Source organism: Chionomys nivalis, chromosome 5 (genome assembly GCF_950005125.1).
Source record: "Chionomys nivalis chromosome 5, mChiNiv1.1, whole genome shotgun sequence".
Classification (NCBI taxonomy): Eukaryota; Metazoa; Chordata; class Mammalia; order Rodentia; family Cricetidae; genus Chionomys; species Chionomys nivalis.
In genome coordinates, this window is record NC_080090.1 from 66,572,114 (window position 1) to 66,593,716 (window position 21,603).

The 21,603-nt window shown below is 41.5% G+C and overlaps 1 pseudogene; it reads left to right on the forward strand.

Moving 5' to 3' along the window:
* The first annotated feature begins 125 nt into the window (after positions 1–125).
* Positions 126–19,062, forward strand: LOC130874145 (Golgi SNAP receptor complex member 1-like; annotated as a pseudogene).
* Positions 19,063–21,603: the final 2,541 nt, after the last annotated feature.

Consider the following 21,603-nt stretch of genomic DNA (forward strand, 5'->3'; position numbering starts at 1 on the left):
AAATATACAGATAAATAAGACAAAAATGGTTTTTAATTTATGGTGGCACATGGGCATTGCACGTGTCATCTTATATGTGATGAGCGCTTCCAGGGGAACTGGTGAGAGTACAGAGTACTGTGAGGATGCTCAACTGGGAACTTTGCTCAGTCGGTGGAAGAGGCAGCATCAGAAACTTAGAGGAGAATTATCTGGAAAGAGATGAAGACGGAGAGACCCAGCCAGGGGAGAAGCTACGCAAGGATCTACAGGCAAAGGACCATGGGAACAGTCAGCAAGAAGGCAGCTCAGACGAGTGAGCCAAAAAAAAAAAAAAGGAGGAGGAAAAGAGTGTAGGGGAAAAACTTCCCCAGAAGTCATGGGTTATTAAGTGGAAACCTCACTGACAGGAGTGGGCCACCTCCCTACAATACAGCCCCACAGCCAACAGAATAGGCCATCGCTTCTGCTGTAGGTTGTCCACCAGAACTAGGCGGGGAAAAACCTATTGCTGGATCCACTTCAAGCTCCTCTAGAAATTATTTCAAGGACACAGTTTTGAATCCATTAACCTTCGTGACCAATTTAAGAACACAAAGGAGAAATTGCACAGCAAAACCACCCTAACAAAAATCAGAAGGAATTTGGAAAATAGAGAGGAATATTTGAAATATATTTCAAAGATGATAGCTCTAGTATGCAAAAATTAAGCAAGAGAAAAAGACCTAACTTAAAATGTCAAGACTTAAACAGATGTTTTTGTAAAATATAAAAATCACTCTCAAGGGGCTGGAGAGATGGCTCAGAGGTTAAGAGCATTGCCTGCTCTTCCAAAGCTCCTGAGTTCAATTCCCAGAAACCACATGGTGGCTCACAACCATCTGTAATGAGGTCTGGTGCCCTCTTCTGGCCTGCAGGCATACACACAGACAGAATATTGTATACATAATAAATAAATAAATAAATAAATAAATAAATAAATAAATCACTCTCAAATCTATAAAGACCTGGTCAACTCCCCTTATAAGTAAACTTTATACAAATTTTAATCTGTGATAAGGTAAATGACGCTGAAGTATATTTTTCATCCATCAGAAAGATATGTTAAAAAATGGTGAGAACGTTTTCCCAGTGGTGCTATATGGAACCAACACTCGTGTGTGGATATAGTCTAGTGCTCTTCTGAAGGAGAATTGGCAACACATAATAAAAAATAAGTATGGGGGTCACTGGCTAACCCAGCACGAGTGGAAACAATTGCCAGAAGTTGTTCTAGAGGTTTATTCAAAGAGTATACTTTCAGCAATATGAACACACATATAAGCTATTCATTAAATGTAGTCATTTAGCAGCATGAAAAACAATCAAATATAGCAAATAGGTTGGATAAAAAGATGTATTCAATGCAGGACCAAGCAGCCAGAAAAAAGCATACAGGAGTAATCTATGGACCACTACAGAAAACTTTTAGGCTGTGGTGTTGGGTGAGCAGAAGCCCCATGCAAGAGTTAAGTCTGAGTGTAAGAAAGAAGAGATGAGAAGATACACATGGATTTGTTGACTGCTGGGAAATAAATGAGAAAGAATCAAGTGAAAGCTTTAAGAATGTTTATCTACAGATGGTGAACAGAAGCAGGGCGGGGAAGGAATGGGCGTGTGGGAGAAAGGACGGGGGAGTGACAGTTCTTAAGTAAAACAAAACTTGTATGGCTGTGACTTTTAGGACTGTGTTAACATTTCTCAGACAGGGAGAAGAAATAATGGAAACTAAGAGGAAGAAGATCCAAATGGAATATGAGTTTTTAAAAGGACAAATCAAACTCTGACAGGTAATGAAGCATACTGAAGGGCATGGGGGTGGTTACTCATGACAGTGACTTTTGAAAACAGCAGCTTTGACTACACAGACCAATTCCAGAGGAGAAGAGAAAGTGCATGTGAGTACCAGAAGTAACAGGCTTGCTTCAAGAAAGTTAGTTTAGCTTTCCTGAACTGTCACGTGTGTTCTGTGAATCAGCAGATGAATTGTGACGAAAGGGATAATAAGGATAAGAGGTTGTCATTTGTTGACAAGGAAACCAGAAAAACTAGATACCTTCTGTAAAGGCTGGGTTGGAGCTGGAGATGGTGTGGTAACTCAAGGTTTAAGAGATCCAGTAACTGGATCTAGGAAGGAACTTGAAGGTCTGTGCATATGTGCGCATTCATATACGCATTTCATCCCCTGAACTCTAGAGATTGTCAGGAAGCAACTGTCAGCAGCAAGCCAACTAAGTGTTTATTATCTATAAATGTGAACTGTTTTAATAAAATGTCAGTAAAGTGAACCAGGACCATTAAAAAGGTATATTCCAGGCTGGGAGAGAGAAACAAAAAGATGATGTGAAGTATTTTGTGGTGTCAGAGATTAGAAAATTTTTGAAATATGATAGGACTACATGAAAATGATGCCGGAGCCAAATGAATGGATCCCAATGATCCAGTAATGACAACTCTGAGCACTGTAACAATGACTAGTGTTGGATTACCACCAACAGAATAAAGTAAAATCTACAAGTTCTCTAAGATGAAAGATGTGCAGAGAAGCTTTGTTTTGCATTCAGCTCCTGTTAGGAAGTGTAGAAGGTATACTAGGAAGATTGGATCACCATCTAGAAAATACTGTAGTCACAGTTACTGAAGCAAAAAAATGATCAATTGAGGCTGAAATTAACACATAGACTTACAGTAAGGATACAAAGAGAGTTTTCAGAGGGTGAAGAGATGGCTTAGCAGTAAAGAGCATGAACTGCTCTTGCAAAGGAACCTGAGTTTGGTACCCAACACCTACATCAGGCAGCTCACAACTGCCTATAACTCCAGGGGTCCTCAGCACCTCTGACTTCTATGGGTACCTGCACTCATGAGCACATACCCCCTCATCCAAATAATAATAATAACAATAATACAACTTTGAAAAAGAGAGAGTTTGCATAGTCTCAAAGTATCCTTCATGTGACTCGCATTTGTTATAAAGGAAATATATATATTGGATAAGCTTGGCAGACATCATCTACACCAAATGGTTAAAGATAACACTGCCAGCAATGAGACAAATTAACACTGAAGTCTGCCAGGTTGGAATGGATTCAGGGAAGTGAACTATTGTCTTTTTCATGTATTGAATGGTTGAAGCATGCGGGTCTGAAAGTGTCTTTAAATGCCCCTGCCTACATGACAGCCTCAAGATGTGATATCCTGAGAAGGACACAAGATAACTTCTGTGGTATTCTTGAAGGAATGCACAACCTAAATTTAATCATGAGGAGTCATCATGCAAATTAAAAGATCTTGTATAAAATAACTGAACAGCACACTTCAAAATAAGATCATGAAGAACAAAGGAAGATGAAGGAGCTGTTTCACATTAAAGGAGACTAAGAAGATGAGGTCACTAAACTCGAGATGGAACCCTGCATTAATCATGGGTCAGGAAAATGACAGAGAGCAATTAGCAAATGTAAACAAGGCCTATCAAATACTTAAGAGAATTTTATGGATACTAATTTCCTGAGTGCAATAGCTGCCCTAAATGGTGACTGGTTGAATTACACAGTTCTAAAATTCTTATGTTAAAGGGCTAATCTTTCAATGTTTCACTGAAGATGGTCTTCAAAAGAAGTGATTAAACATTAAACTTTCCTACCTCTTGTTTAATCACTTCTTCTTTGTTCTCTTCCCCCCTCTCCCTCCTCCCTCCCCTTTTCTCTTCTTCTTCTTCTCCTTCTTCTTTTCTCCTTTTTTTTCTTCTGTTGTTTGAGACAAGGTCTGAAAGAAAAATCAGTTCAGGACACCCAAGATGAACTCTCAGCACAGAGGAGACTTATTTTCCTTAGAAGGACAAGGGGCAGGGAATAAGAGACAAAGACAGGAGATGGAAGATGAGGGAGAAGGGGAAGGGAACAAGGGAAAGGGGCAGTGGTATTTGTTCCAAAGGTACAAAAGACTGCGTCTGGATAGAGAGGAGACTGGCATGGCACATAGGAACATGGTGGTTTATAAAGGTTCAAGTGAAAAACCTGTGTTAGGATGAGGTTATTTTAATTGGGCATGTAATTAGGTGTGCCAAACGGGGTAGAGGTTGACTACTGAACTTCAATACTTGAATACCTGGACCTTGGTAGTCAGCCTCATGATGAGAAAGTGACCAAATAAGAGACTAGACCTTGTGGGCTAGCTTTAGAAATGCAATCTAATGGATTTTACCAAAACAGAGGTAATCAGGAAGAAGGGCAAGGCCTGTCAGAGCCACGTGCTTGAGTGACTAGGTTTTTCTACTTGGCACTGGCTGTACTGGAACTCACTATGTGGATCAGGCTGACATCGAACTCACAGAGATCCAGGTGCCTGCCTCTGCCTCTGCTTCTCGAGTGCTAGGATTAAAGGGGTGTGTCACCACACTCAGCCTTAATTTCTACATTTCAAAACTGTCTCCAAATAGTCACATTCTGGAGCACTGGAAGGTTAGGTCTATAACATGGGACTTGAGATTAAGTGAGGAGGAGGAGGAAGAGGAGAAAGTAGAAAACTAATGTTTGGGAAAATCACAAGGAAACTTACCATTTTATAAGATATAGAACCCAAGGGGAAAGCCAGGTGTAGTGGGACACACCTCTCTGTAACCCCAGTACTGGAAAAGCAGAAGGAAGCAAATCTCTGGCCCAATGGGTGAGTATATATTTAGTGAGAGACTCTGTCTTAATACACACATACACACACATAGATATACATCTATCTCTCTATCTCTCTATCTCTCTCTCTCTCTCTCTATCTATCTATCTATTTATCTATCATCTATCTGTATATCTATGTGTGTGTATATATTTATGTATATATGTTAAAAAGAAACAGGGAAGACAACCTAAAACTCAATTGACATTATTCCACTCATAGGAAATGAAGGAACTGGGCCAGTTGTCCCCCCCCCCCCCCACAGGGGACAGTTTGCTAAATCCTCTGCCCCATATTATCCCACATCCCATGTTGACTCATGTTTGGCTTCAACCAGACTCTTGGGAAGTATGTCAAGTCTGGTAGCCAATCAGGGTATGACCTGAACACAAACAGAAACTGTTCTTGGTATTTTCAGTCAGACAAACCCCTAACACAGCAGACAGACCCCTGGCACCACAGCTACAGTTGCTGACCAGATATCGAGCCAATCACAAAATGATTCCTGTGTCAATAAGGGTCTATAACCAATCACTTCAAAGTACACTTACCCACAGCTATAATTCCCCTAAGCAGGCTTACAAGGGGCTGCCTTATCCTCCCCAGGGGTCGAAGTCATTTTGGGTGGGCCCCAGCATGCTGGTTTTTCTCGAGAATAAAGCTGCTCTCTGCAATTGAATATCAGGTGTCTTCGGGCCTTTTGGAACAATCTAAGGACCCTACAGGAAACACCTAAAGCAATTTGGTCAAATTCACAAAGAGGAGAGCAGCAGTGTGGCTTCCTGGGGATGAGACTGAGAGAGTAGGGAACAAGAGAAAGTATTTACTTATGAGAAAGTACGTGTGCAGAATTTCAGTTCTGCGAAAGGAGAAAGTTGGCGAGGAATGGCGGTGCATCAGGGCGCATGCGCTTAACTCCACAGCACACACACACTTGAAAAAGCCGAAATGGAAAATTTCACGATATGCACATTGTATCACAATTCAAACAAAAAAGAAACTTAACGCACAAGGGACTTTGGATGTAGAGACAGGAGACGCATGGGGAGAATGCCATATGACAAGCAATGACTATAGCAGGCTTGCAGGAAGTGCTCGCCAAAGCGTGCCAACAGCCGGGAGCTGGGCAGACAGGAGCCTCCTCTGCAGCCTTCAGAGGAGCCCGGCCTTGCTGACACCTTGATTTCAGACTTCTAGAACTGGGACAGAGTAATTTTTACTGTTTTAAGCCAAATAAATAAAGAAAGGGCCTTGGAGGCCCTGCTGTAAGCTTCTGGGCTATATATTCCTCCAAGATATAGATCTTGCTAGCTTGGACTGGATTCAGGAGTGTGAGCTATCATTATTTCATGTGGATTAAGTGCTTGAGATGTACAGGGCTGAAGTGTCCGTAAATGCACCTGCCCAGACCACAGCCAAGTCTCATTCTTTTCCCTGGGGGAATATATCTGTCCTTGTAAATCACTGTCTAACTGGGGAATCACCGCAAGGGAAGGGGAAGCAGGCAGATTTTGTACTCTGTGATCCTAACCCACTTCTCCATGTCGACTTTCACCAAAGCAGGAACAGTGATGGGAAAATGGCCAAGGAGTTAGGAGACTTTGTTTTTGTTTTGTGTGCTTATTTATTTGTTGACTGAGGTTTCTGTCCCACCAGGTTCTACATCCGTTTAGTCCCAAATAAACACACAGAGGCCTACATTAATTATAAACGGATTGGCCTATTAGCTCAGGCTTCTTATTAACTCTTGTAACTTATATTAGTCCATAATTCTTGTCTGTGTTAGCCCCATACATCGCTTGGTACCTTTTTTGGTGAGGCAGCCACATCTTGCTTCCTCTGCGTCTGACTGCAGACTGAGTTTCCTCTTCCCAGAATTCTCCTGTTCTCATTGCCCCACCTCTATTTCCTACCTGACTACTGGCCAATCAGCATTTTGTACAAGTACAAGAAACAAATCTTTACAGGGTAAAACCATTATCCCACGGGATTTATTCACCTCTTTTCTCATAGTTGACAAATATTAAGTACCTTGTATATTCCAAGAAATACTTTAGTTGATAAAACGTGTTTCCCACATACTAGTCACCTGATGTTGAAGATATTGTCATAAACCAGACAATATTCCTACAGTCGCTGTTGTGGTTTTAATGTGAACTGTTCCCCTTAAGATTCTGCATTTGACCTCTTGGTTGTCAAGTGGGAAAGTTACAGAACCTTTAGGATCCTAAGTCTTGCTAGAGGAAGCAGGTCACTGGGGTGGGCCTTGAGATTTAATAGCCTGGTCCCACTTCCTGTTCACTTTTGCTTTCTGACTAGAGATGCACTGGAACCGGCTGGGACCCTGCCATCATCCCTTCTCTGCTTGTCGTAATGTCCTCTGCCATGATGGACTGAATGACCCCCTTGACCTGGAAGAAGCAGCAAACCCTTCCTCCTTTAAGTAGCTTCCTGTCAGAGGTTGTATGACTTTTCCTTCGGAGAAGCTACACCCATGTCTACTCACCACAGATAGGGAGTCCACCACAGATCAAAGTACCGAAGCCACCAAAGTCCACCTTGGTGAACCAATGAGTTTTATTGGGGTCACTTGCATGAATACGAATGAGGGGTTAGTTACAGGGGCAGAAATGATCCAAAGACAGCTACATCACCAAAGGTCACCCCAGCTTGGGTAACAGTGGGCAGAAGCTGCAAAGTTGGCACGCTGTACAACCTACAGCCTGCTCAGCAGCTGGAGAGTGCCCCATCTTAGTGGCTCCCCTTCAGGGCAGCTTGGGGAGTTGCTGCTTTTTCTAAGCAGCTGCTCTGGTCTGAGAGACTTCTTTGCAGCAACAACCACTGTGAAAATGCCCCTTAGGACTGGAGAGGGAGCTCAGTCACTAAGGACACTTGCTGCTCTTCCAGAGGACCTAAATTTGGTTCTTAGCACCCACATTAAGTAGCTCACAACAGACTGTAACTCCAAGGGACCTGACCCACTCTCCTGGTCTTTGTAGATATGTGTGTGCACACACATGTGCAAGCATGTGCGTGCACGCACGCGCGCACACACACACACACACACACACCTGTTCCTGCCCCTCTCAGATCTTGGAGGGAGTTAACTGATAGCTGAGATGCTATACTTAGGCATATTCACAGCATTCCTGCCTGGGATCCATTTCCGCAGACTGACCCCGTCAGTTCCGGAGGCAGTGAGGCAAGTCAAACCCTTGAAGATGGAGATTCTCCTGCTGTGTGGCTTTGTCCAGGAGACACCTTGCTTTCCCAAATTGTTTTAAACAGTATACTACAGTCTCTGACCTTCCTTCTTTCCTTCTTTTTTCGCCCATTTTCTCTGAACTCCATCATGGTCTAAACTTTCTTCCATTTTCCTCCAGTTCCTTTCCAAACTTTTCCTGGCATTTCCGCTTATCCTACACGATTTTTGAGATAACATTTCTCTGTGTAGTCCTAGCTGTCCTGGAATTAGCTTTTGTAGACCAGGCTGACCTCAAATCCAAAACACACACACACACACACACACACACACAAAAGAAAGGAAGGAAGGAAGGAAGGAAGGAAGGAAGGAAGGAAGGAAGGAAGGAAGGAAGGAAGGAAGGAAGAAAATTGTGTCAGATAGCATGATACCGGGGCTTTTAGCTATATAGAAGGCTACAGCAGCCAGAAGGAAAGTTTCTAGTTTTAGATTTTCAAAGAAGTCAATGAAGAATACTTCCTTCCAATGTATCAATTGTTTGTCTATGCAGAGTGAAGATATTTGTTGTGGTGTTTTTTTTGGGGTTTTTGGGGTTTTTTTTTTTTTCTCAAGCTTGGTCATTCCTCAAAGTCATCTGCTTAGCTGTATTGACTAATTACAGAGGAATGACCTCAGGAGACTCTATTTATGGCTAAGCTGAATAACAGGGACCACGTTTAGCTATTGCATTTGCATTAGCCAAAAACTCTGCATAGTTAAGAACACTTGTCGCTCTTGCAAAGGGCCTAGGAAGGGCTGTCAGCACACCACGACAGCTGACAACCATCCGTAACTCCAGTTACAGTTTCAGATCCAGGCTCCCTGATGTACTTTCTAGTCTTTGTAGACACTAGGTATTCATGTGGTACAATACACACATGCAAGCAAACACATACATATTAATTTTTTGTTGTTTAAAAAATAAAATAGTTGCAAATGGACAAAATACATCAAGTCTCAGTTTACATGATACTGGACATAAAAGAACTAAGGGCAGTGATCTCAGGGACATGGGCAGGATAAGGGTAGATAAGCATTATAGTGGTCCTATCTCACAGTCCAAAAAATGCTTCCAGCCTCTGGCGCAAAGTGGAATTCCATGAACTATTTGAGCTAAGCAAGAAAGTTGGGAATCTGATGATGTTTAATTGGTAGGATTCTCAAGACAGAGGCTCAAAGAGAAAAGAAAGAGTGAGCAAGCAAGGGAGTAAGGAGGCATACCTAAGCACCAGAAGGGGATCATGAGCAAACAGTGGAGGGCTACAGGGTACCTTTGAGTTGCTGGCCAAAGCATTAGGCATACACACACACACACACACGAGAACAAGGGGGGGGGCAATAGAGACATCTTAAGACAAGTATCTGAGTTTCACACAGGGCCAAAAAAATAGTGTCTGTTCCCAATATTCAAGGGTCAAACAGGTTTTTGCAGCAGGGAAATAATTAGTATTGGGCTGATAACTGTACCGGTCCTGGCCAACATATTTCTAACAAGCAAATAAGGAGAATTAGACTGTTTTCAAGGAACTTAACTACATTCCAGAAGTACCCAGAACTATTTGTAAAAGTATCAAAAATATCCAATCCTCAACAACGTAAGCTTCAAAATGGAGACAAGAGCAAGGGAGAGGAAGACAAAAGAAGAAAAGGAAAATATATTAAAGGCATGAGACTAAATATATAAATATATAAAATGAGGAGATAAGTTAAATAGCTAAAACTGACTTAGAACTGGCACAAGCACTAGAATTAGCCAAAACACTAAACAAGGTACCACAACTATATTCTACATCAAGTAGAATAAAAACAACTAGGGACATAGACGATATAAACAACCAAAGCAAACTTCAGAGGTAAAAGCAACAATGCCAGAAGTTCTAATTCATTGCTTGAAAATAACAGCAGATCACATATGGCAAAAGGAGATAAAAATAATTAAGAAAAGACTGCATACAATAGATTTAATATGAAAAGAACAGAGTCAAGATGACAATAGTAAAGGGGCAAGAGTATGAACAGGGGAAAAAAATCAAATGAGAGTCATGGAGGACTAACCATCTGTACACTCACAAAAATACTGAACAGAATATAATACCCAGAAAGAAATAAAAAGATGATCACTACACTGTAAAGACAGAAGATTACAAACCATTCGAAATGAAACAGAAAGAGGAGCATGGAAATATAAATGTACAAACCAGCGTTACCCTGTGGGCTATCTTCCAGCAGCCTAGCCAGTTAACTACAGTACCCAAGGTGTGCCTGGGAAAGGGAGCAGGGGTGAGGAAGAGACTCAGGGAAGAATACCTGAAGAGCTCAGTCTGAAAGGTTCCCAATAGTTTGAAGATAATGAAACAAATATGCAAAGAATTCAAATAACTTTCAGCAAATAAACATAAGGACACAGCATAGTAAAACTTTTCACAAGCAACGATAGGAATGCATCTTAATGTCAGGCAGAAGAGGGGATCTTTCCTGGAAGAACCGAGATAAGGAAGAGAGCACGTGGAGGGATAGAAACAACACAAGGGAAAGACGGGAGAAAACAGGAGTGGAGATGGTGGCTTGCACTTTAAATTACTTAAAACAAGCCATATTGTCTCAACCCAGGATTGTATAACCATTGACAATGTCTTTCAGAAAGGAAGACAAACTAACATTTCACACTCAAATACTGGAAAGGCATTTTGACAGCAAATCTTTAGCATAATAAATGTTAAAGGAAGTCCTTCAGATGGAAGGCTGCATTTATTAAAGAGGAATGGAAATGGCAGCTACACAGCAAATATGTGATGGGTTTTCTGGTTTAAATCACATTAAGAAGATAATTAACTGATCCCCACTGACACTAAGGGCATCAGGAAGCAATGATTGCTGGGGAGACCATGGGGGAGAAGCTCAAAAGCTGGGCAATGAGCTTGACCTAAAACTAGTGTCCATCAGCAAGCTACATACAGCTCATGCGACAGCAGTTCCTGAAGTGGAAGACTAGACAGTTATATTTCCGACACAATACCCCTAGTAAACGGATCAAGCCAAGCCCGAATGTTCTAGACAATGACGTTGAAATTAAACAGGTTTTGGCAACACTTAAAGGAGTAAATGATAAAATGGCAGACAGCAACAGCACAGGTACCCCTTCATTTAATCCATCACCGACACATTCTTTGCAGCCACCTGGACATATGTTGCAAGATTATACCCATGAGTGACACAGCCAAAGCAAACTCAATGGCAGTGACAGCAAAGGAGAATCACATGGGATCAGTCTGAAAGACACGGAGCCATATAAAAGAGGGTCTGGAGAAAACAATGGAGGAGCTGAACTACTTGTGAAAGATCATGACCGCCTTCAAATTCAGATAGCCTGATAGAGGAAATAATAAATACCACTGCTATGGCAACAAAAGACAATATGGCTCCACAGAGAGGAATGCTCAAGTTAGTTCATAGCAAAATGAACATGTGGGTTAGCGATTCCCTCCAGTGAACAGCCTATTTCACTGGGTCAACTTAGGAAGAATCAAAACCTCATTCTTCTTCGGTGGTGTGGCTGGCATCTGTACCGTCCCATTGCTGCCCTGTGCTTACTAACACTGGCACGACAGCTCCGGGGACTCTCCACAACAGCCACCTGCATTCATGCCCTGATCTGGAATAAAATCTAGGAAGGGAGAACGCGCTACCAAGTGTTAGTCTAGCGCAACGATGACTTCAAATCCGAGAACAATGGTGCCGTGACCTAGCTGGACCAAGTGGACGCCAGTTTTCTGGGCTACTTCGCAAACACATGTCGTTCTTTTCTTTGGGTTGGTTGGGTTGCTTGATTGTTTTGAGACAGGGTTTCCATGTGTAGCCTTGGCTTCTCTAGACCAGGCTAGTCTTGAATACACATTGTTCTTAATTTTAAAATGAAAACAGATAACAAGAAAAAGGTTTTCATCTGTTTTTTGTTTGTTTGTTTGTTTGTTTGTTTTTCTCCTGAGGAGGTATATAAGCAATTGAAAACAGAGGGCTTGGGTTTCAGTGAGTGTTGAAGCCTGATAGCCCATGTGCCCCATGGCTGGACTCCTCTCTCACAGTGCCAAGTTTTCCAGAGCCAGACTGTTCTACTTCCATCCCTCAAGACTGAAGTAGCAGGCACCCTGTGCTAGGTGCAAATCTATTCATCCCAAACCTGTTAGGTTCCTCCAATTCTCCAGGCAAGGTCTCACTGCTGAAGGTTATGACTCCCAGCACCCATCTGCTTCCCAGCACCCATCTCCTAGACCGGGCCCCGACAATGCCGGAATTATAAACTACCCACCAAGATGTGTGTAGTTCACCTGCAGCCAGCCCTCAGTATCTATCAAGTGTGTCTAGTTAGTATGTGGGTCCTCAATAATCCCGAATGATTCTTTGCACCCCAGGGCTATTGATTATGATGTCTCCTTTTAATCTGTTGACTGAGAATTCCTTTAAAAGGAAGTTAAATTTTCCTACTGTAACCTTAAAGATTTGGGGAAGTGTTTCATTTGTTAAGTTCTCTCATGGGACTGCAACTTCCCCACCCCCACTCCGACAAAGAATTACAGGCAACTAAAGAATGGGGAGAGCGGCAGAAAAGAGCCTTCTGCAGGAACGTGTTTGCCAGTCCATAACTTGATAACTCAATACCAAGTAGTGACATCATATACGTACAAGTAACAATATATGGACTGAACAGATTGTATTTGCATTTATAGGGACACATATATACATACATATATTGGCTTACATATATATGTGTGTGAGTATATATCTGTGTGTGTGTGTGTATCACAACAATTAAAGAAAAAGGGGCCAGAGGTCATTAATTATTTTAATTTAATGTAATTATATCTTTTATTTAAAAAATTCAAGGTATTGACTGGGCGGTAGTGGTGCACACCTTTAATTTCAACACTCAGGAGGCAGAGGTGGGCAGATTTCGGTGAGTTCGAGGCCAGCCTGGTCTACAGAGCAAGTTCCAGGACAACCAGGGCTACACAGTGAAATCCTGTCTTGACAAAAGAACCAAAAAATCAAAAAAATTAAAACAACAACAACTAAAACAACCCTCTCTTAGTAAATAAGTCAACAATGCCTGCCATCATCTGTATTAAACATTGTATTAGCGGTTCAAACCAGTGCAAAAAGGAAAGAAAAACAAAAGCTACGCAGGTGGGAAAGGAAGAGTAAAACTCCTGTGCACAAGCCAGTGCACTCGTCTGTGTACAAAGCTCTTTATGGAAATCTCACTAAAGTTATGGACTGAGCTCAGCAAGGTTAGAAAACTAACACATAGGGGGCCGAAGAGACAGATGGCTCAGTGGTTAAGACCACAGACTGCTCTGGCAGAGGATCCAACTTCAGTTCCTAGCACTCATACTGAATGGCTGACAACCAATACCTTAGGCCTCCATGTGCATCCACAGGCACAGGTGGCCATGCATGCATTTTTATGCACGTGTACACACACACACACACACATACAACTAAATATAAATCTTTTTCAGAAATGAAAATTAACGTGTAAGAATCAATTATATTTCTACCCAGAATCTCCAGGTAATCTGGAATTTCCTGGAGAGCCACCACTCAATGTCTTTTCATATGTGGCTCAGTGGGCAGATCTCACTGAAAATCAATCAGTCCCCTGCCTCAGTTATGTGTCCTTCACACAGTGAGGGGTAATTTGTTTGAAACAAAACAAATATACAGTAGAAGTACAGAATACTTAGGGATAAAATTTATAAAACATGGGTATGACTATACATTGAAAGATGCAAAAATATTGCTGAGAGAAATTAGAACTCATAATGCAGGGGAGAGAATTGCCATGTCTGTAGCAGAGCTTCTCAGTTAGGTATCAGATCTCCCGGTTTTGTTCTTGTTTTGTTTTTACAAGTTAAATATAATGCTAAAAAAAAAACAAACAAAAAAACAAACAAAAAAAAAACTCTCAGCAAGCTCCTTTTGGTGACATTGGCAAATAGGTTTCATAATTCATGGAAATGCAAAGAATCTAATCACATAGGCATCTGAAATAAAGGAACAATTTAAATATGAACACCACCTCATTTCATGACACTGTAAAACTACAGTGAATGAGAACATTCAGTATGGTTTTGGTCTCAAAATAGAAGAGAACGCCAGTAACACACAAGACTCAGCACAGAAATGTAAAAAGCAGTATTTGACAAAGATACAAGGGCAATTTAATAAAGAAAGAGTCATCATTTCCACAAATTTTGATCGTCCAACTGGATATAAATACAAAATGCATAATATCTAAGATGATATATGTGCTTTAAAAATCTTTGTATCTTTGGATACAGTTTAGACAAAGATTTTTTTTTCAGGTGTGACACCTAAAGGACCATTTATCTAAGTACAAAACAATATCAGGACTTTTAAAATTGGACCAGAGAAATGGCTCAGCAGTTAAAAGCATTTGCCACCAAGCCTGAGGTCCTGGGCTCAATCCCCAGGGTCCCATGGTGGAACTAGAGAACTGACTCCTCTAATGGTTCCTGACCTTCACATACATAATACGGTAAATGTGCCCACCTACATACTCACGCAAACCAGTGAATAAATTTGAAAAAAGTAAAGGTTTTCTTTGAAAAGCATTTTAGAAGAACAAACAGGATGATTGAGAAAGTGTTACAAATCACATTGAAAGACAGAGCACAGCACACAAGCTTGTGAAAACATGTACATCACTGGCCACCGGGAAATGTGAACTAAACCTGCTGTGAGACACCATCACATGGCTTTGGGTGTGTCTATTATTAAAAAGACTGATATCAAATTTGATAACGATGTGGAGGAACTCTAATTCTTACACGCTGCTGCTAAGAGAATAAAATAGCATACACACTATTAAAAACACTGGACCATCTCCTAAAACGGTATGCACTTATATAACCTAGTTATTCTACTTTACATATTTCTTCCAAAGAAATTCAGGACTATTCCCACACAGCAACTTTTACATGGATGTTCATGAAAGATTGATTGATAACAGTCCCAAATTTGAAAGAATTCAAATATCTATCAACAGATGAATGACTCATAAATTTGCCATTTATCTGTATAATGAAATACTAGTCAAAAAGAGTGAACTTTTACCCAGCAATCTGTTTGAATCTCAAAATTATTATAACTGATAGAAGAAAATTTTAAAGTATCTATTGATCTTATTTACATGAAATTCTTGGAGACATGGATTTTTTAAAATTGTTTTTATTGAACTATATATTTCTCTCCACTCCTCTCCCTTCTCCCCTCCCCTTCTACTCTCTCCCAACTTTCTTATGCTCCCAATTTACTCAGGAGATCTTGTCTTTTTCTTCTTCCCATGTATTAGATCTGTGTATGTCTCTCTTAGGGTCCTCTTTGTTGTCTAGGTTCTCTGGGATTATGATTGTAGGCTGTTTTGTCTTTGATTTATGTGTAAAAGCCACTTATGAGTGAGTACTATGATAACTGTCTTTCTGGGTCTGGGTTACCTCACTCGATATGATGCTTTCTAGATCTATCTGCAAATTTCTAGATCTACCTGCAAATTTCAAGATGTCATTTTCCCCCCCGCTGGAATCATTGCATCATGATAGAAATCGTATCAGTGGTTGTCTGGAAGTGGGGCTAGAGTAGTAAGATTGCACACTTATAAAAGGCAAGAGAGAGGAACCTCCTGGTGACAGGTGTGTTCATTGTTTGGGTTGAAATGGTGGTCTCATATGTGTAAATCCAAATTTATGAAACTATTACAGATGCGTTTAGCTCAGATGTTCAACATCAGTAACATTGTTCTGAGGAAAGAGAGTATCTGAGATAGGGATCTAGGTAAATGCTTTTTTTAAAATATTGTATAAATGTTGAAGAGAGAACCACTGACTTGAAATGGAGGACTGGAGAGGAGAAGCAATGGCTGTCCCACAGAGAGTTTAATGCACACTCATTTTCTCAACAGTCTTCACAGACATCAAGGCCCTGGCTCTAGTTCATCTCTGGTACTGAATTACACCCTGGATAAGGGGTGCTGACGATGTTGCTAGACTTTGTGAGGTATCTTTAGCATCCTACTTCCGTGTTTCTTATGGTCCCATTTATATCTTGTCATTTTAGTCCATCAAAGAACATTTACTTATATATCTATCTGACTGTCATTTGTCCTATAAACATACCTTACTGTAATAGTTTAAAATACAAAGAGAATAGAGAAACATCAAACAGATTTTTTGGGGGGTGGGGCTCTTTTTGCAAATACACAAGACAAGCATGTGCTCCTTTCCTCAAACCTCATTCACAATTTCTACAGAAGGAAATGGTTTTTGTTTGTTTTGTTTTGTTTGTTCAGGAGACACCAGAGAAGATTATCAGCTCATCGTAGATCTCTAAATTATATACACTAATATTTGCCTTCCAAAGAAAAGCCCCACAAAAGAATGTTGCAGTAGAAATTAGCTGTCTGTCTAGAGGTTATTCAGGTTTGATGGGAATCCCTGTGAGAGCCAGCAAACTACAGTAGCATCTCATTTGTTTGACTCATGACCGCAACAACAACAAAAACAGTCTACAGGTATACCTTAGGCATCTGTGAAGTTTTTTGGCAAGAAGATGAATGGGTGGAAAAGAAGTCTCATGTAAGACAAACTCACACCAGTCAATAGCAATGGTCCCAGCTAAGAGTCCTAGTAGCATTGGACGCCTGGTCTAAACTGGCCTAGTCTGAACTGTGATCAGTTTGGTGAGTACCCCATCAGAGAGCCTTCATCCAGTGACTGATGGAGGAAGACTCAGAGATCCAAGGCCAAACCCAAACATAAGGCTGAGCTTGGGAAGACTTGCTGTGGAGAAGAAGGAGGGATTGTAGGAGCCAGGGAGTGGGGGTGGGGTCAGAGACATGGCAGGAAAACCCATAGAAATGGCTAACCAGGCTCATGGGAATTCACAGACTGAACTGACAACAAAGGAGCCTGTCTGGGACCTAACTAGGCCCTCTGCACATAAGTGACAGCTATGCACCTTGGTCTTTTCCTGGGGCTCCTGACAATGGGAGCAGGGACCTGGTGCTTTGGCTGGCTCTTAGGAACCTGTTCCTTATGCTGGATTACCTTCCCCAGCCTGAATACAGGCAGAGGTGTTTGGTCTTAAAGCAGCAGTTTGATATTCCATGCTTTGTTGATAGCCATGGGAGGCCTGCCCCCTTCTGAGTGGGATACAGAGGTACAATAAGGAGGGGAGGGGAGGGGGTGAGAGGAGGTAAGGCTACAGGCAGGATGTAATAAATACTTCAATTTAAAAAAAAACTAACAAGCCAGATGCTAATTTAGGTTCTGATTTTTGTTTTCCTGATCAAAAATGAGCCAAGATAGGAACGTAGGAGTTATTTTTATCATTACAAAAATTCAAATACAAAAAAAGGTGGAGATCAAAGGACCCATGGAGAAGGCTTTGGCTAGCATAAACCCTGAGAAGTTGCCAAGAGAGGCATCTGTGCTGTGGTGGGTGGGATCTGGGCTTTCTGAGACCTGAGTCATCACTTATGATGGTACCTGAGTGCCTAGCAGCTGCCCTTCCACATGGCCCTGTTAGGTTCTCAAGTTGGCAGTGACATTGCCAGCCCTTCATCTTAACATAGAAACAACACATCTAACACAATGCGATTTCTCTTTTCCCCTTCTTCACATCCAGGTATTAGCCTCTCTCCCCTTTACAGTTAAACTTAGAAACAGCAACAACAAAACAAAGCTGCAATTGTGTCCCAGCCACTCCTCTCTTGGAATGTACTTTCCCATCCTGCTGTGTGGTAAGTATGAGACCATAACATAGCAGAGCAGTGGCAAGCATAAACTCCGTGACCATAGAATCCCGACTCTTCTCTGAGCAAGACGTCTGTGCAAGTTATTTGTCTTTCCTTGGCTTGGCTTCCTTACTTACTATAAGGAGAATAATAACAGCAATTACCTCTGGAGTCCTCGGGAAGGAGGATGAGCTCTATGGGGACAGCTCTTAGAGCGACCGTGATGGGCACATGGTGTGTGTTGTTGGCTATTGTTATGGTCGACCACACCTTCCACCTCCCATCATCCCTAAAGCCCTTCTTTGACACGCTCCTAGTTTTCTGTCTTCCTAGCTGATCATCACCTTTTCCTGTTTAGGAGTTTCTTTTTCTCTGCACACTACACAGGCTGAGAACAAGGTTGCTTCTCGTGCCACCAAGTGGAGTACCTCAGCAGTCCAAACATGGTGCCGAAGGCCTGGAGGATTCCTGGGGAGCCAACGGTCATCTGTCCAGACTAGAAGGTGGCAGGAGCTGAACCAAGATAATATTGAAAGATGGAGGTAGCAACAACAGGATGGACTCACTCAGCAGCAAGAAGCAGCAAGGGCACACTCACAGACAGCATGCTTTTGCCTTGGTCCTCTTCATATCAAGGCTGCTCCCCGAAGCCACTGCTCACCCTGGAGCAGGCTTTCCCCACCCCGAGTTAATCCTTCTTATCAGACCTGCATCCACGTGTCCTTTGCTGACTCAAGATCCAGTCAAGCTACAACCTAGACCAGTGGTTCTCAACCTTCCTAAAGCTGTGACCCTTTAACAAAGTCCTTCATATTGTGGTGACCCCCCCACCACAAAATTATTTTGTTGCTACTTCATAACTGTAATTTTGCTACTGTTATGAATCATAATAACTGGTCATGACCCACAGGTTGAGAACCCACTTACCTATACTATCAAACCCTCCAAAGTTTGATTTTATACCAATTGCTCAGTCAGTGGATTCACCATCTCTCCGGGTACCCAGGTTAGCAACATGAATGATAGTTTGATTTTTATCCATTCTTTTGTCCACCATAATCCATTGCTCAGTAAGTCCAACTGACTGTATTACCTTGAATCAATCTCTAACCTATAACTACTTGTAATTCCCTAGTCAAGGCTACCTCCATTTCTAGTCTGGATTATGACATATGGGAGAGAGGGAGATCCAGTTCGTCTTCCTTTGTTCAGTCTGTTTTCTTTCCACACAGCTCTTTGCCATGAAACCTCATTAAAATACAAATTAGTTCCCACTCTGTGTCAGATTTTCCAGTCTCTTTCCCTTGTCCTTAAAATCTAGCTCTCCGGACATGCTGCAGATGGCTCCTCCAGATCTGAACATTCGCTCACCATTTTCACCCATTTATAATCCACAGAGCAGTAGGTTAGGTGACACTCAGTACCCCGAGTTTTTCAAATTTACTCTCACTTTCAGACTCACCTTCTCCTTCCCACACCCACTCCCTGACCATCATTTAGGTAATTCCTACCTGACTCAAGTGATACTTACCAAATCTAACAAATTTAGTCATCATTCTGATCATGATGGCTGGTTTTATATCTATTTAAATTTTATTTTAGCATCATTGATTATGAGAAGGTTTCATATTTTGTATGACTTATTTGCAATATCTCACAGGTCCCCTCATTTATGATGTAAGCAAAATTCTCAACCTGTCTGCTTTTCCTCTCTGTAAAGCTTACCTTTTAACTACATGATGGCTTTACTGTTAACTCATTTCGCTCATCCTGATTGGTGATGAAATTGAGGCAGAGAAAGACAAAGTAACTTAGCAGTGAATAGATAGACATTTGCCTTAGTCCATGCCCTCAAGTACTACCCACCCTACCCTCTACAGTAAGCTAGAGGCTTTATCAGTTTGTTTGCCCTGCTAACTAAAGTCTTTGCAACAACACCTGGAGCAAGGCAGATCTTCAACAGAAATGTGATAGCCTTGGCCAAAATCCAAGTGTCTGAAGACTTCCAAACTGAGTTTCTCACAGCTCCTCATCTTAGGAAGTGGGGAAATCAGCCGTAGCTACCTCAGCAGATCAAAACACATGAGGACAAGGCAAGCTGGGTTTGCTTTCCAGACTAGATGCTGACTAGTTCTTTCATGGTGTCCTTCGGGGAGAGAACACAAACTCTAAGCTAAATGTGATTAGGACGGTAGAAGTTACCAGAAACACAAGTTACCTCATTCCTCGCATCACAGGATTCCTCACAACACAAGAGTCAGAATCTTGATGAACATTTTAGCCTGCTTACCCACTGCCGTTTTATTACTTGTGCTAGCTCCGGGATCTAGATGAGTTCCAGGCATATAATAGGGACTTAAAAATACTTGTTTGAATGAATGAACGAATGGAGTGGCATTCTTGCTGATATTTCAATGAAAGACTTGTAATGAAAGAAACATATCGAACCAACTCCAGGCAGCATTTGACACAACTGAAAGTTTCTTCCTTGAGATTTTCCTTTCCTGTGTCATTTGGAGTCCTTGTCTCTTCTGGAATCTAAAGAATTTCTTACACCTTCTTCTTGATTCTGACCTCTTGTCCTCCTCCAACATTCTTATCTATATATTAATGCTTTTCCAATTTCTGATCTCAGCTTTTATCTGCTCATGAGCTTGACAGACTTGTGCTCAATTCAACCACTGACATCTCCATGATGAGATCAAACTCATTGTGTTCAAAAGAGGAACTATCATCACTTTTTGCCCAAGCAAACAAACAACAAAACCAAAAGAATCCCCTTTCTGCTCATCTGCCTCTGTTCTCTCAGTGAATGTGCAGGTATTCACCCAGGTGAGTTAGACTCAGGTCTTATCTGAGCTCACCCCCTCCCACAAGAGCTCAGTTTCTCAAATTGGGAATCACAGAACTGAACATGGGGATCATGAAAAATCTCACAAGAGTAAAAGGTTACAGACTATACAAACAAAAATTAATTTAAAAAAATCAAATGGGCAATGAATTTGAGATGTTTCCAGCAGTGCTCACCCTTGCGATGTACACCTTCACTGCAGCTGTGGTTGCGAACACATGACAGGCACGCTTGGCCCTGCACATGCTGTCACACCACGGCAGTGCCAATGAGCGCTCTGGTACACCTCCACTCAGATTCAATTGTGTGTAAAATTGCAGTGTTTTTATCCACTGTACATGCTCAGGTTTATAATCTTATACAATTAGTTTACTTACAAAAAAGTCTTTTAATATTTTCCTACCATCAGCATGTAAGTATCAAATTAATAAATCTTTGGATTGCATTTTTCAGAATGTTTGCTGATAGTGGAAGTTTATACAACTTGTTTGGATGAACAAGTTAATAAAGACATTACACCTAAGAACATCCACTAAAGCATTAACATTGGCTCTTTGTACCCCTGCTCCCAAGAAAGCATTTGCAATAATAAAGCATGGAAACAGCATTTAGTGATGGCAAAGGTGACAGAGACTCTGGGAATTGTGTGAGAGGCTGAGGCGAGTCAGTACTCTGCACTGTGGCAGCCAACACTCAGGTTCAGCTTCGATAGCATTGACGTGAGCCATGGGATCAGACGGAAGGATGCGGTGGGTTTTCAACACTTGGTGTTGGTTATAGCACTCTGGGGTATTGTGGTCACTTCCCAACAGGCTTTTGTTGCAGTCTGAAGAGTGACTAAAATGACATTCAGATATGAAACCATCTGAACTAAAAGACAGTTTCTCGACCCAGAATATGCTACTCTATCATATTGGTTATTTTGAGCTGAAGGCCTTTGAAAAACATCCCATCCATGAAGGGTTCTTGGCTTGTCCCTTTTCTTCTGAAGGAAGAATATAAATTTCCCGT